Below are 9623 nucleotides of genomic sequence, written 5' to 3'. Positions count from 1 at the left end.
AGGCTGCTGGGAAAGTGGGTCCCCTAGCTTCCCTAGCCGGGTGGGGGCTGCCATTGACCGGGCGTCACTGCAGATCCAAGGTCGCTGAGTGATGATGTGAAGTCGCCCGCCAGTCCCTGCCACGCCCGGGCGGTTAGCTGCGGCAGCGGCAGCTTCGGCTGCTGCTCTCAGGCTGCCGCAGCAAAAGGGGTTCTTCCTGAGCGAGTGCGGGCGGAGGAGCGAGGACGCCGGGCCGTTCCCGTGAGTAACCTCCCGCGCGCGACTCCAACTTGCCCTTGTCAACTTCTCCCGAAAGCAGAGGGAGCCTTCCTGCCCTGGGTCCCTGCGGTCCCCGGAGGTCACTCGCGGGAGTACCCCGCCCCGAGATGAGAAAGGGATGTTTCCCAAGTGTGGGTGCAAAGTGATGGGAGCTGGGCTCCAGCCTCCGGATTCTCCCCATCAGCACCTCTGAAGATTGGCAGCTTCCCATCCTCTGCCAGACAGCACCCATCTGGAGCCCCTTGGTTTTAGGATGAATGGCTTCAGTGTCTGGACGTTAAACCTTAAGCTCTCGGTGGCCATCTGTGATGTCAGTGGGAGGAGAGGACACTAGAAAGAGCTCTTTCTGTGTGTTAGGCTTTTCTTTGCGATTGATTTGGAGCCAGATGCCACATGTCTTTTAAAAGAAAAAAAAAAAAAAGGTAGTAGGTTGAAGCGATAAGGATGGCAGGTGTCCTTTTCATTGCCAGCACTTTTGAGTCCCTAACACTTTTTACAAAAATCACAATTATGGTAGTGAAGTCAATTACCTGCTTATGCATATTTTTCTGCATCAGGAAAGATGACATTTTTTTTTTCCCATTGGGAATTCACCTAGCTTGTATGGACCACGCAACAAAATCCACTGGACTCAGAGTTCTTGCCCTACCTTAGTAAAAAAAATTGTGACCGTCAAACCTTTGCTGTTCTATTGGAAGCCTGAGCTGCAGTGATATCCAAATAGCATGTTCATGGTTGTGACATGACACTTGAAAACGAATCGTGAAGGACACTCGGTGGTGGGAAGGGCAAGATTAAAAGCACGTTATCATCTCAGCGACGATTTCTATTTTTAAAATTAATAGCCAACAAGTCTCAGACACTTAACCCTCACATGCATAGCTATGTGAAAGACAGTGTTTGCCATCTTACACATTTTTATTTATGTGATGGGAGAAGGAAGGACCAACCGCTGAATACTTGAAGTCTGCCACACACCCCAGTTGAGGGTTGTTGGTGCGTGGTTCACTTAACCACTTTAACAAGCCGGTTGCCCATAATGTGAAGCTCAAAAGCCTTTATGTAACAAGTGGAGGTTTCAGTCTAGACCGGTTCTGCTTCCAAGTTAAGAGGCAGGTGTCTTTACACTAAAGGCCGATGGCTAAAAAGAATTTTTTTGTATTGTTTCCTAGTACTAGTTCCATCATCCCTTGGATATGGATAAATCCATAACCCCTACTTTAGCACTCTGAACAAATTGCACACTCTGTCTGCTAGGTTCATCCCTCATAGAACTGCTCATTAAGACACTAAGAGCTCATTCCAAATCCACCTGGATGCACTTATGTTTTAAAAAAAATGATTGATTGGACATGTACCACAAAGGTCTTTTCAAGTTCCTGAGTTTTATGGTTCTATGATTATTATTATATGATCGATACATGATTATGAGTGTTTAGCATCCATAGTCATAGAGACTAGGAAAACTTGCCTTTTTTTTTTTTTTTAATTTCACTGCCCAGAATACGTTAAAGGCAACATGAGAGATGTAAGATGGTAGCACTGTAGTTCATGCTCATTTTCATCTGTCTGCAGCCCATTTGTATCATCTGTCTGGTTCCCTTTCTGTTTTGCGTTTGTTATTTTTGCCTTGTTTTATTTTTATTTATTTCTTTTTGAGACACTGTTTTACTGTGTAGCCCCAGGCTGGCCTGGAACTCACAGAGATCTGCCTGCCTCTGCCTTTTTGAGTGCTGAGATTAAAGTTGTGTGCTACCATGCACACAACCCGTTTTTTAAAATGACATTTATTTATTTATCTGTTTGTTTGTGGCTGTGCATGTGTGCCTGGTCATGCATGAATGCATGTGGAAGTCAGAGGATAACTTGTAGGATTCAGTTTTCTCTTTCTACCATGTGGGTCCTGGGGATCGAACTCAGGTTGTCCGTCTTGGTGACATGCACCTTTATCTCTCAGCCACCTTGCTGGCCCTGGGCCAGTTTTTGAGCCTCATTAAATTATGTATTTAGTTGGAAAGAAGCCTGAGACATTAAAGTGATAGTCACATTGAACGTCCAGTCATAGCTGTTCAGACCTGCACTGTTCTTGTGATGGCGATAATAGGAAACATAGAACTAATAGTGTGCTGCATACCCAACTAAATCTTTTACCTAGATATCATTGTCACGATAGCACCGTCAGGATTTTTATTTTAAAGCAGAAGAATGTAAAGTATACCCCCAAATCATTTAACTACTGAATGGTGGAAGTGACGGTCAAACTAGCCACCATCAAACCTTTCTTCAGCATCTAAGCACTTAACTGTGTGACAAAACCATGGCTGAGTAGTTTTACTGGCATTCAGTTGTTCATTATTACAACTACTTTATTTAGAGTGGAAATTCAACGTTAAGCAACTTTCCTGCCTTCGTAGGGAAACAGTGGAGTCAGGATTTGAGCCTACAGTTATCTTTTACTTCAAGTCTTTATTAACTATTTTCTAATCTTCGCTGTTAAGGAATATATCCTGGAAGAGAAGGAGAGATCTGTTAGTGTATGAGCAGTGTGACAGCAGCGTGCGGAGACTGGGGACACAGAGAGGGCACTGAATGAGCCAGGAGCCGAAGGCTCGGGCGAGTCTTGGCAAACAGATGGGAGTTAGCTTGGGCAGAGAAGAGGGGCAGGAAGTGTAACAGGCTCAAATATATGCTCTCAGAATCATCGCCCCAGAATGCATCTCTATTTGAGTAGGGCTTCGGAGGTGATGGGGTTGAAATGAGGCCATAAAAGGGAATCTAATGCAATCTGACAGGTATGCTTACAAGAAAAAAACTAAACAAAAAACAAAAAAAAAAAAAAAACTGGACGCAAGAAGGATAGACCTGCATAGGAAGGAGCTTGTAAAATTATCAAGGATCGAGGCCTTGGAAAAAACCAAACCTTCCATCTGATACCTCAATTTTGGACCTCCCAGCTCCCCACACTAAGAGAAGATAAATCTGTTATTTAACCTGCCTCATCTGTGGTATTTTGTCCTCGCAGCCCCCGGCAAGTAACAAGCAGGTGTTGCCGGCAAAAGGCCTGGTGTACAAAAGCCTTTGAGATATGACTGGCTGATTTGGGTTTCCCGGGGAGCTTTGAGAGATGAAGCTGGAAACTGGGCTGGGAGGCTTAGGACGACTTTGTGTGAGATCCAGAGAGGTTTAAACTGAAGGGATAAAATGGGGGGGGGGGGCTGTAGCAGTGGGGAGACATGACATTCGCTTTCTGGAAAGACTGGCAAATGGGAGGAAAGCTGAGGCAGACAGACCAGTTCAGGGGGCCATTTACCCTAGGAAGAATTACATTCTCAAAATATAAGGTAGACTACAAAAGTCACAGCCGGATATAGGAGATGGCTCACTGGGTAAAGGCACCTGTCACGTGTGTTTGACCTGGAACCCACATGATGGAATGGAGACCTGACTCCCATGGATTGTCCACTTGTGAACCATGGCATGGGCAAGCACATACATACACCAAATAAGTAAATATAGCAAAAATGTGTCTTAAAAAGTCACAGATAAGCTGATTTAAGGAGAACTTGCATATACCTATTTTTACTTAAACTTTGGCTTTATGTTTGATTTTTTTTTAACTTTGCTCTGTAGTGAAGCTTTACACAACTACCACAAAATATTCAGCAGTTTGATACCTTAAGAAGTGATCTTTTTTTTTTTTTTTTTTTAGGTATCTAGTGGGTGCTTTTATAGTATTTATACTCTTGTAAGCCTATCCTCTGGCTGCCTAGGAAATATATACTGTTATTCTCCACTTACACATAAATATACAGAAGCATAGTTTAAGTGGTTTGTTCAAGGACACACAACTAATGAATAGCTAAGTTAAAATTCAGAATCAACTATTCTGTCTCCATTGTCTGTGTTCTTAACTTTACACTGTACTGTTGCTGTGCACGATTTAATCAAGAGCTTCAACCACATGTGCCAAGGGAGGAGTTAACATGAATATATTTGCTGTAAGGAATGGACAGTTTATCTGAGGAGATGAGGGGTAGCTGTAAGAGAAAGGCCTTTAGAATGCTTATTTGAAAAACAAACAAAAAGAATGAGAAGAGATAATAAGGACTTTGAGTTGAGGCTCCTGGAAAGGCATTTGAGCTAGTTAGAATTTGGATTTGTAGAACTGAGAGAGGATGTTAGAGTTCAAAGAAATGCTGTGACCAATTATAGGATTGAAGATTTCCTGGTGTTTTTAGAGAGCTTGTAAATGCTGTCCTTTGTTTCGTCTGAGTATATTGTCTGGTTGATGAAGGAAGCAGGAGCCAGCTTATGGAAGGTGGGGAGTTGTTGGGTTTTTGTTGTTGTTTTTTTGTTTTTGTTTTTTTGTTTTTAATTGTGTGTGAGCATTTTGCTCACATGCGTGTCTGGTGTGCTTGGAAGTTTGAAGAGGGCATTGGTTGCATGAATCCTAAATGGTCTTATAATAAAAACCCAGAGCCAGATATCAGGGTGAAAGCTGAAAGATCAGAGAAGCAGAGCAAACCACAGCCACCATCTCTTACCTCACCAACTCCTCATCCTGAAAGAGAGCTGAGTTCTTGTCTCCTCTCGCCTTATATTCCTTTCTCTGTCCAGCCATATTGCTTCCTGTCTCAACCTTCCTAGTGCTGGAATTAAGGGTGTGATCCCAAGTGCTAGAATTAAAGGTATGTGCTACCACTGCCTGGCTCTGTTTCTCTTTTAGACTGGATTAACCTCATGTAGCCCAGTGTGGCCTTGAACTCACAGAAATCCAAACAGATCTCTGCCTCAGCCTCCTGAGTGCTACCACTGCCTGACCTCTATGTTTAATCTAGTGGCTTGTTCTGTCCTCTGATCTTCAGGCAAGCTTTATTTCTTAGATTACAAATAATATATCACCACATTTTCCCTTTTTTGTCTAAAATAATGAAAGATTATAACTAAGAAAAACTATATACAAGTACACTAACCATATACAATATATACAGTCAAGAAATACAGGGTTGGGGATTTAGCTCAGTGGTAGAGTGCTTGCCTAGCAAGCATAAGGCCGTGGGTTCGATTTATCAACTGTCTGGGTCTGAATGTCTCTATGATCTGTTTTAATAAGTTTTTCTAAGACTTGTATCTTGGCACTCATATCAACCAACTTTTTTAATGATAAAGCAGAAATGATCAAACAAATAATATTTATAATTGACATTACAAAAATCCAATCAACATCAATTATCCTCCCATTTAATTGTTCCATTTTCAGACCATCTAATGTATTATCAAAGAGACCAAACTCCTCCCATTATATTAATGTTTCCCATTTTTTAATGTAGGAAAAACTCTCTTTAAAAAAAAAAAAAAAAAAACAACAACAACTAATTCCCCCCTTTAAGAAATCCCAGTTGACTCACTAAATCTGCTGTGATGATTCAGATGATGGTGAAGTGAGGCAGCTACATAGTGTGGCAGCAGCCCAAGGAGTGGGTCCAATGAAAGCCACAACCCACCAGGAGAGGGAAAGAGCAAGAGAGCCAGCTGTATGCATGGGGACATGCGAAAGCAGCTAACTCCTGTGGCTTTTGGGGCCTAAAGGCCTATGGAGTTTGCTGCAAACAGAAACTTAGCCAGCAGGGTGGAGACTCCTGCCTGGTGCAGCTCTGGCCTGAGCCGGTGGCTGCAAAGCCATAGGCAAGTGGCTTTTTCGTGAAGTTGGACGCCAGATGTTGTACAAATCCTAAATGGTTTTGCAATGAAAACCCTTGGGACTAGAATTATAGACAATTGTGAGCTGCCATGTGGGTACTGAGAATCGAACCTGGATCCTCTGCAAGAACAGAAAGTTCTTGAGAGGCCATCTCTCCAGCCCCATTTTAAGCCTAACTGAAGCATCTAGTCCAGTTTACCAGTTAACATGTTCTGTTCTCACCATCTCACATCCTAGACCTTTCTTACAATAACCCCTGTGTAGTGTGGTAAATTCCCCACCTGTCTCCCTGTCTCGGGTCTTTCTTTACCCGAAACTTACCCTGTATTCTCTCTCCAGCTTGATTTCTCGCAAACACCATTTCCTATGGGATCAAGTTCGGATTCTTGAACTAGTTAGGTTTAAATCCCCAGACAGTTTGCTGATGATCCCTCCCAACGTGTACACCACCACCACCACCACCACCACCCCGCCCTTTTTCTGTTAGGTTCAGTTTTGTTGTTGTTGTTTATTTTGTCTTATAGCAGTGGTTCTCAACCTATGGGTCTCGACCCCTTTGGCAAACCGCTGTCTCCAAAAATATTTACATTAACATCCATAACAGTAGCAAAATTACAGTTATGAAGTAGCAGCAAGATAATTTTATGGTTGGGGGTTACATGAGGAGCTGTATTAAAGGGTCGCAGCATTAGGAAGGTTGAGAACTGCTGACTTATAGATACCCTTGTTTTCAGCCAAATCTTTCATACTTAAGAAACCCACTAAAAACTTAAATCAAGTATGAAGACAGGCATTTTAGCTAGAAATGACCTCCCTCCTCTGATATCTACAGGATAGAGACATGAGACATGATAATACCCATTAAATAGAAATCATCATGTTTCTTGGATTTCTTAGGTCATCACATTTTAGATCTAATCTAGATCACGAGCTCATTAGCCCTTTCCTTGTTAGAGCTCAGATTTCTTAGCTCTTTACTCTCTTTTTTGGTAGAGACTGTTTTATACTTTAGTGTATCTGGTTTTTTGTTTTGTTTTGTTAGTGTATCTATTTTTAAGACCTTTAGTGTAATTCAAGAAGCATTTATGGGAAGTTGTTAGGTATATAGTAGTTCTGAATAGAATTGTTTTTTTGAAGTCATTTTATAATTAACCTCCTAATATGTAAAATGCTGACTTTGTTCCTAGCCTTACCGCTGACCCGCAGAACTCTGAGGCCACCCAGGATTGCAGGTTATCATGCTGGAAATCGATCAGTCTTCAGTGTTACGGAAGTAAAACTAGTTCATTTTCTAAAGATCACCGAGGGCTTTGAAGTTTATCTGTGTTTATCTGCTAATGTTTGCCAGATGTTGAGTTATTTTTCTTTAGAACGCTTTTTGAAGAGTCAGATAAAAAGGAAGAGACTGTTTAAAAGAAAAGTCATAATTTAAGAGTGATGAATTATGCAAGTGAGTGGGGAAAGAATTTGTCCAACGCTGTAGTTACTAGTTCACCCCTGGCTTGGAGATGTGGCTAGTGGTAGATACTTGCAGGAGGCTGTAGATGTAACCGTCTTGTTAAATAAGAAACACAGAGCCAATTGCAGAGTTAAAAGCCAAGAGGTCAGAGCAATAGCTGAGAGCTGAAAACCTTACCCTTCACTGCTGCTCTGTCTTTCCTCTCCACAAGCGACCTACTTCCTGTGTCCTGTCTTTTATATAGACTCTCTGTTCTGCCTTCTCATTGGTTGTAAACCCAGCCACATGACCTCTCGTCACTGCCTGTCTGTACAGACCTCCAGGTCCTCTATGGTTGGTATTGAGATTAAAAGCGTGTGTCTCCATGCTGGCTGTGTCCTTGAACACACAGAGATCCTGCCTAGCTCTGCCTCCCAAGTGCTGGGATTAAAGGTGTGCACTACCACCACCCAGCTTCTGCTATGGCTTGTTCTGACCCCAAGGCAACTTTATTAATATACAAATAAAACCACATTTCAGAACAAATAAAATATCACTATAGGAGGCACCAGATTAGTCCCCCACACTGAAAAAAACAAAACTGATTTTTTAAAAAGCCTCTGATAGTTGATTTATCAAGTTGTCCTACCATTGACTTCCCGTTCTGGTCAGCCAGGATGAGCAAGGGAGAGAGCACCTCCCTTCTTGCCAAGAGAACACTGAAGTCGAAGTACATGTGAAGGCATCAGGCCAGACACAAAGGTAAGCCAGCGAGGCTGCTGTAGACAGGATAAAGGCTCCGGGTGGGTGATGTCTAGGCCAAGGCTGGCGGCGAGAAGTAGTTAATGTAAAGGACAGGAAGAAGATTGTTCACACAGTGAGCCAGTTACAGAGGCTGGAGTGGGAGAGAGCGTGGTAAGGAGGGGAAAGGAAACGGGACAGCAGTGTGAAGAGAGCGGGAGAGGAGTAGGCAGGGCCACTGTGGAGTCACTCACTAACACATGAATGTCAGTCTAGAGTCTGCGTATGAGAGAAAATACACGCTATTTATGAGTTGGGCTTATTAATGTAATGACCTCCATTTTCCTTCAGATGTCATGATTTCATTCTTGATGGCCAATTAATTCCTTTGTGTATGTGTTCAGTCTTTTCCTTGTCCATCTGTCTGTTGAAGGATATTTGATCTGATTCTGTCTCTTAGCTATTGTGAATAGTGCAGAGATAAACATGGATGTCCAAGTATCTCTGTGATGCGTTTTTAGTCCTTTGAGTGTCTAAACCCTAACAGCACAAGGAAATAGTCCCATTGGGATTTCAGGAAATTCAAAATCTTCTGCATAACAGTGGAGCATCTCAGAGAGGAGACGGGCTACAGGAAGAAGAAAAGCTTTGCCACCACAGATCTGATGGGAGATTAATATCCAGAATACATAGAGAACTACAAAACTAAACTCCAAATCCCTGAGAATCAACATATGTGTTAATGAGCCAAATAGACAGTTCTCCAAAGAAGAAATAAAAATGGCCAAAAATATTTAAATACCCTTAGCCACCAGAGAATTTAGCAAACTAAAACTACGTTAAGATTCCATCTCACCCCACTCATTATGACTGTCATCAAGGAAAAAAAAACATTAATTTTTTTTAAAAAGTAGTTTGGTTTTAAAACCATGATTTTTGCTGCCTTTTAGAGAAGGAAGGGAGGCAGCAGATGCCTGGAGTCCTGACGGGAGGAAGGCTGAGAGGTGATGATGGTGTCTTGCAGAGGATGGAGAAAGAAGGCGTGGCTGAGTGGGCAGGTTTGAGATACATGATGGTCAGATGTGGTGTAGTGAGGAAGGAAGAACCAATGGGCTCTAGGCAGGATGGAGGGAGTAAGAGTAGAACTCAGGACTGAAGAGCCGGATTGAGTGTCATTAACACTGGAGAGGTGTAGCTAGAGAGTTTTCTTCCTGGGTCCCACCAAGCCCCAACAGTCGACAGCCCACTTATAAAGTAAACACACAGATGTTTATATTATTTAAACTGTTTGGCCTAATGGCTCAGGCTTTTTGCTAACTGTTCTTATATCTTAAATTAACCCATTTTTATTAATCTTTACTTTGCCATGTTGCTTGTGGCTTACCGGTACCGCTTATCATGGCGGCAGCTGGCAGTGTGTCTCTGCCTCAACCTTCCACTTCCCAGAATTCTCTTCTCTGCTTGTCCCGCCCATACTTCCTGTCT

General features: G+C 42.5%; 1 protein-coding gene across 3 annotated transcripts in view; it reads left to right on the top strand.

The window, feature by feature from the left end:
• Window position 1: 1 nt before the first annotated feature.
• The window catches only part of LOC118573425 (trafficking kinesin-binding protein 2), a 62171-nt gene continuing 52549 nt past the window's right edge, over window positions 2–9623 (top strand). For all 3 annotated transcript variants that reach the window (XM_036173712.1, XM_036173715.1, XM_036173714.1), the window contains exon 1: window positions 2–240. The gene's annotated coding sequence lies outside the window, so the exon portion shown is untranslated. The remainder of the gene's footprint in view (window positions 241–9623) is intronic.

This window comes from Onychomys torridus, chromosome 23, assembly GCF_903995425.1.
Source record: "Onychomys torridus chromosome 23, mOncTor1.1, whole genome shotgun sequence".
NCBI lineage: Eukaryota > Metazoa > Chordata > Mammalia > Rodentia > Cricetidae > Onychomys > Onychomys torridus.
Note: the sequence above shows the minus strand (reverse complement) of the source record. Positions and strands in the feature narration are given on the sequence as shown.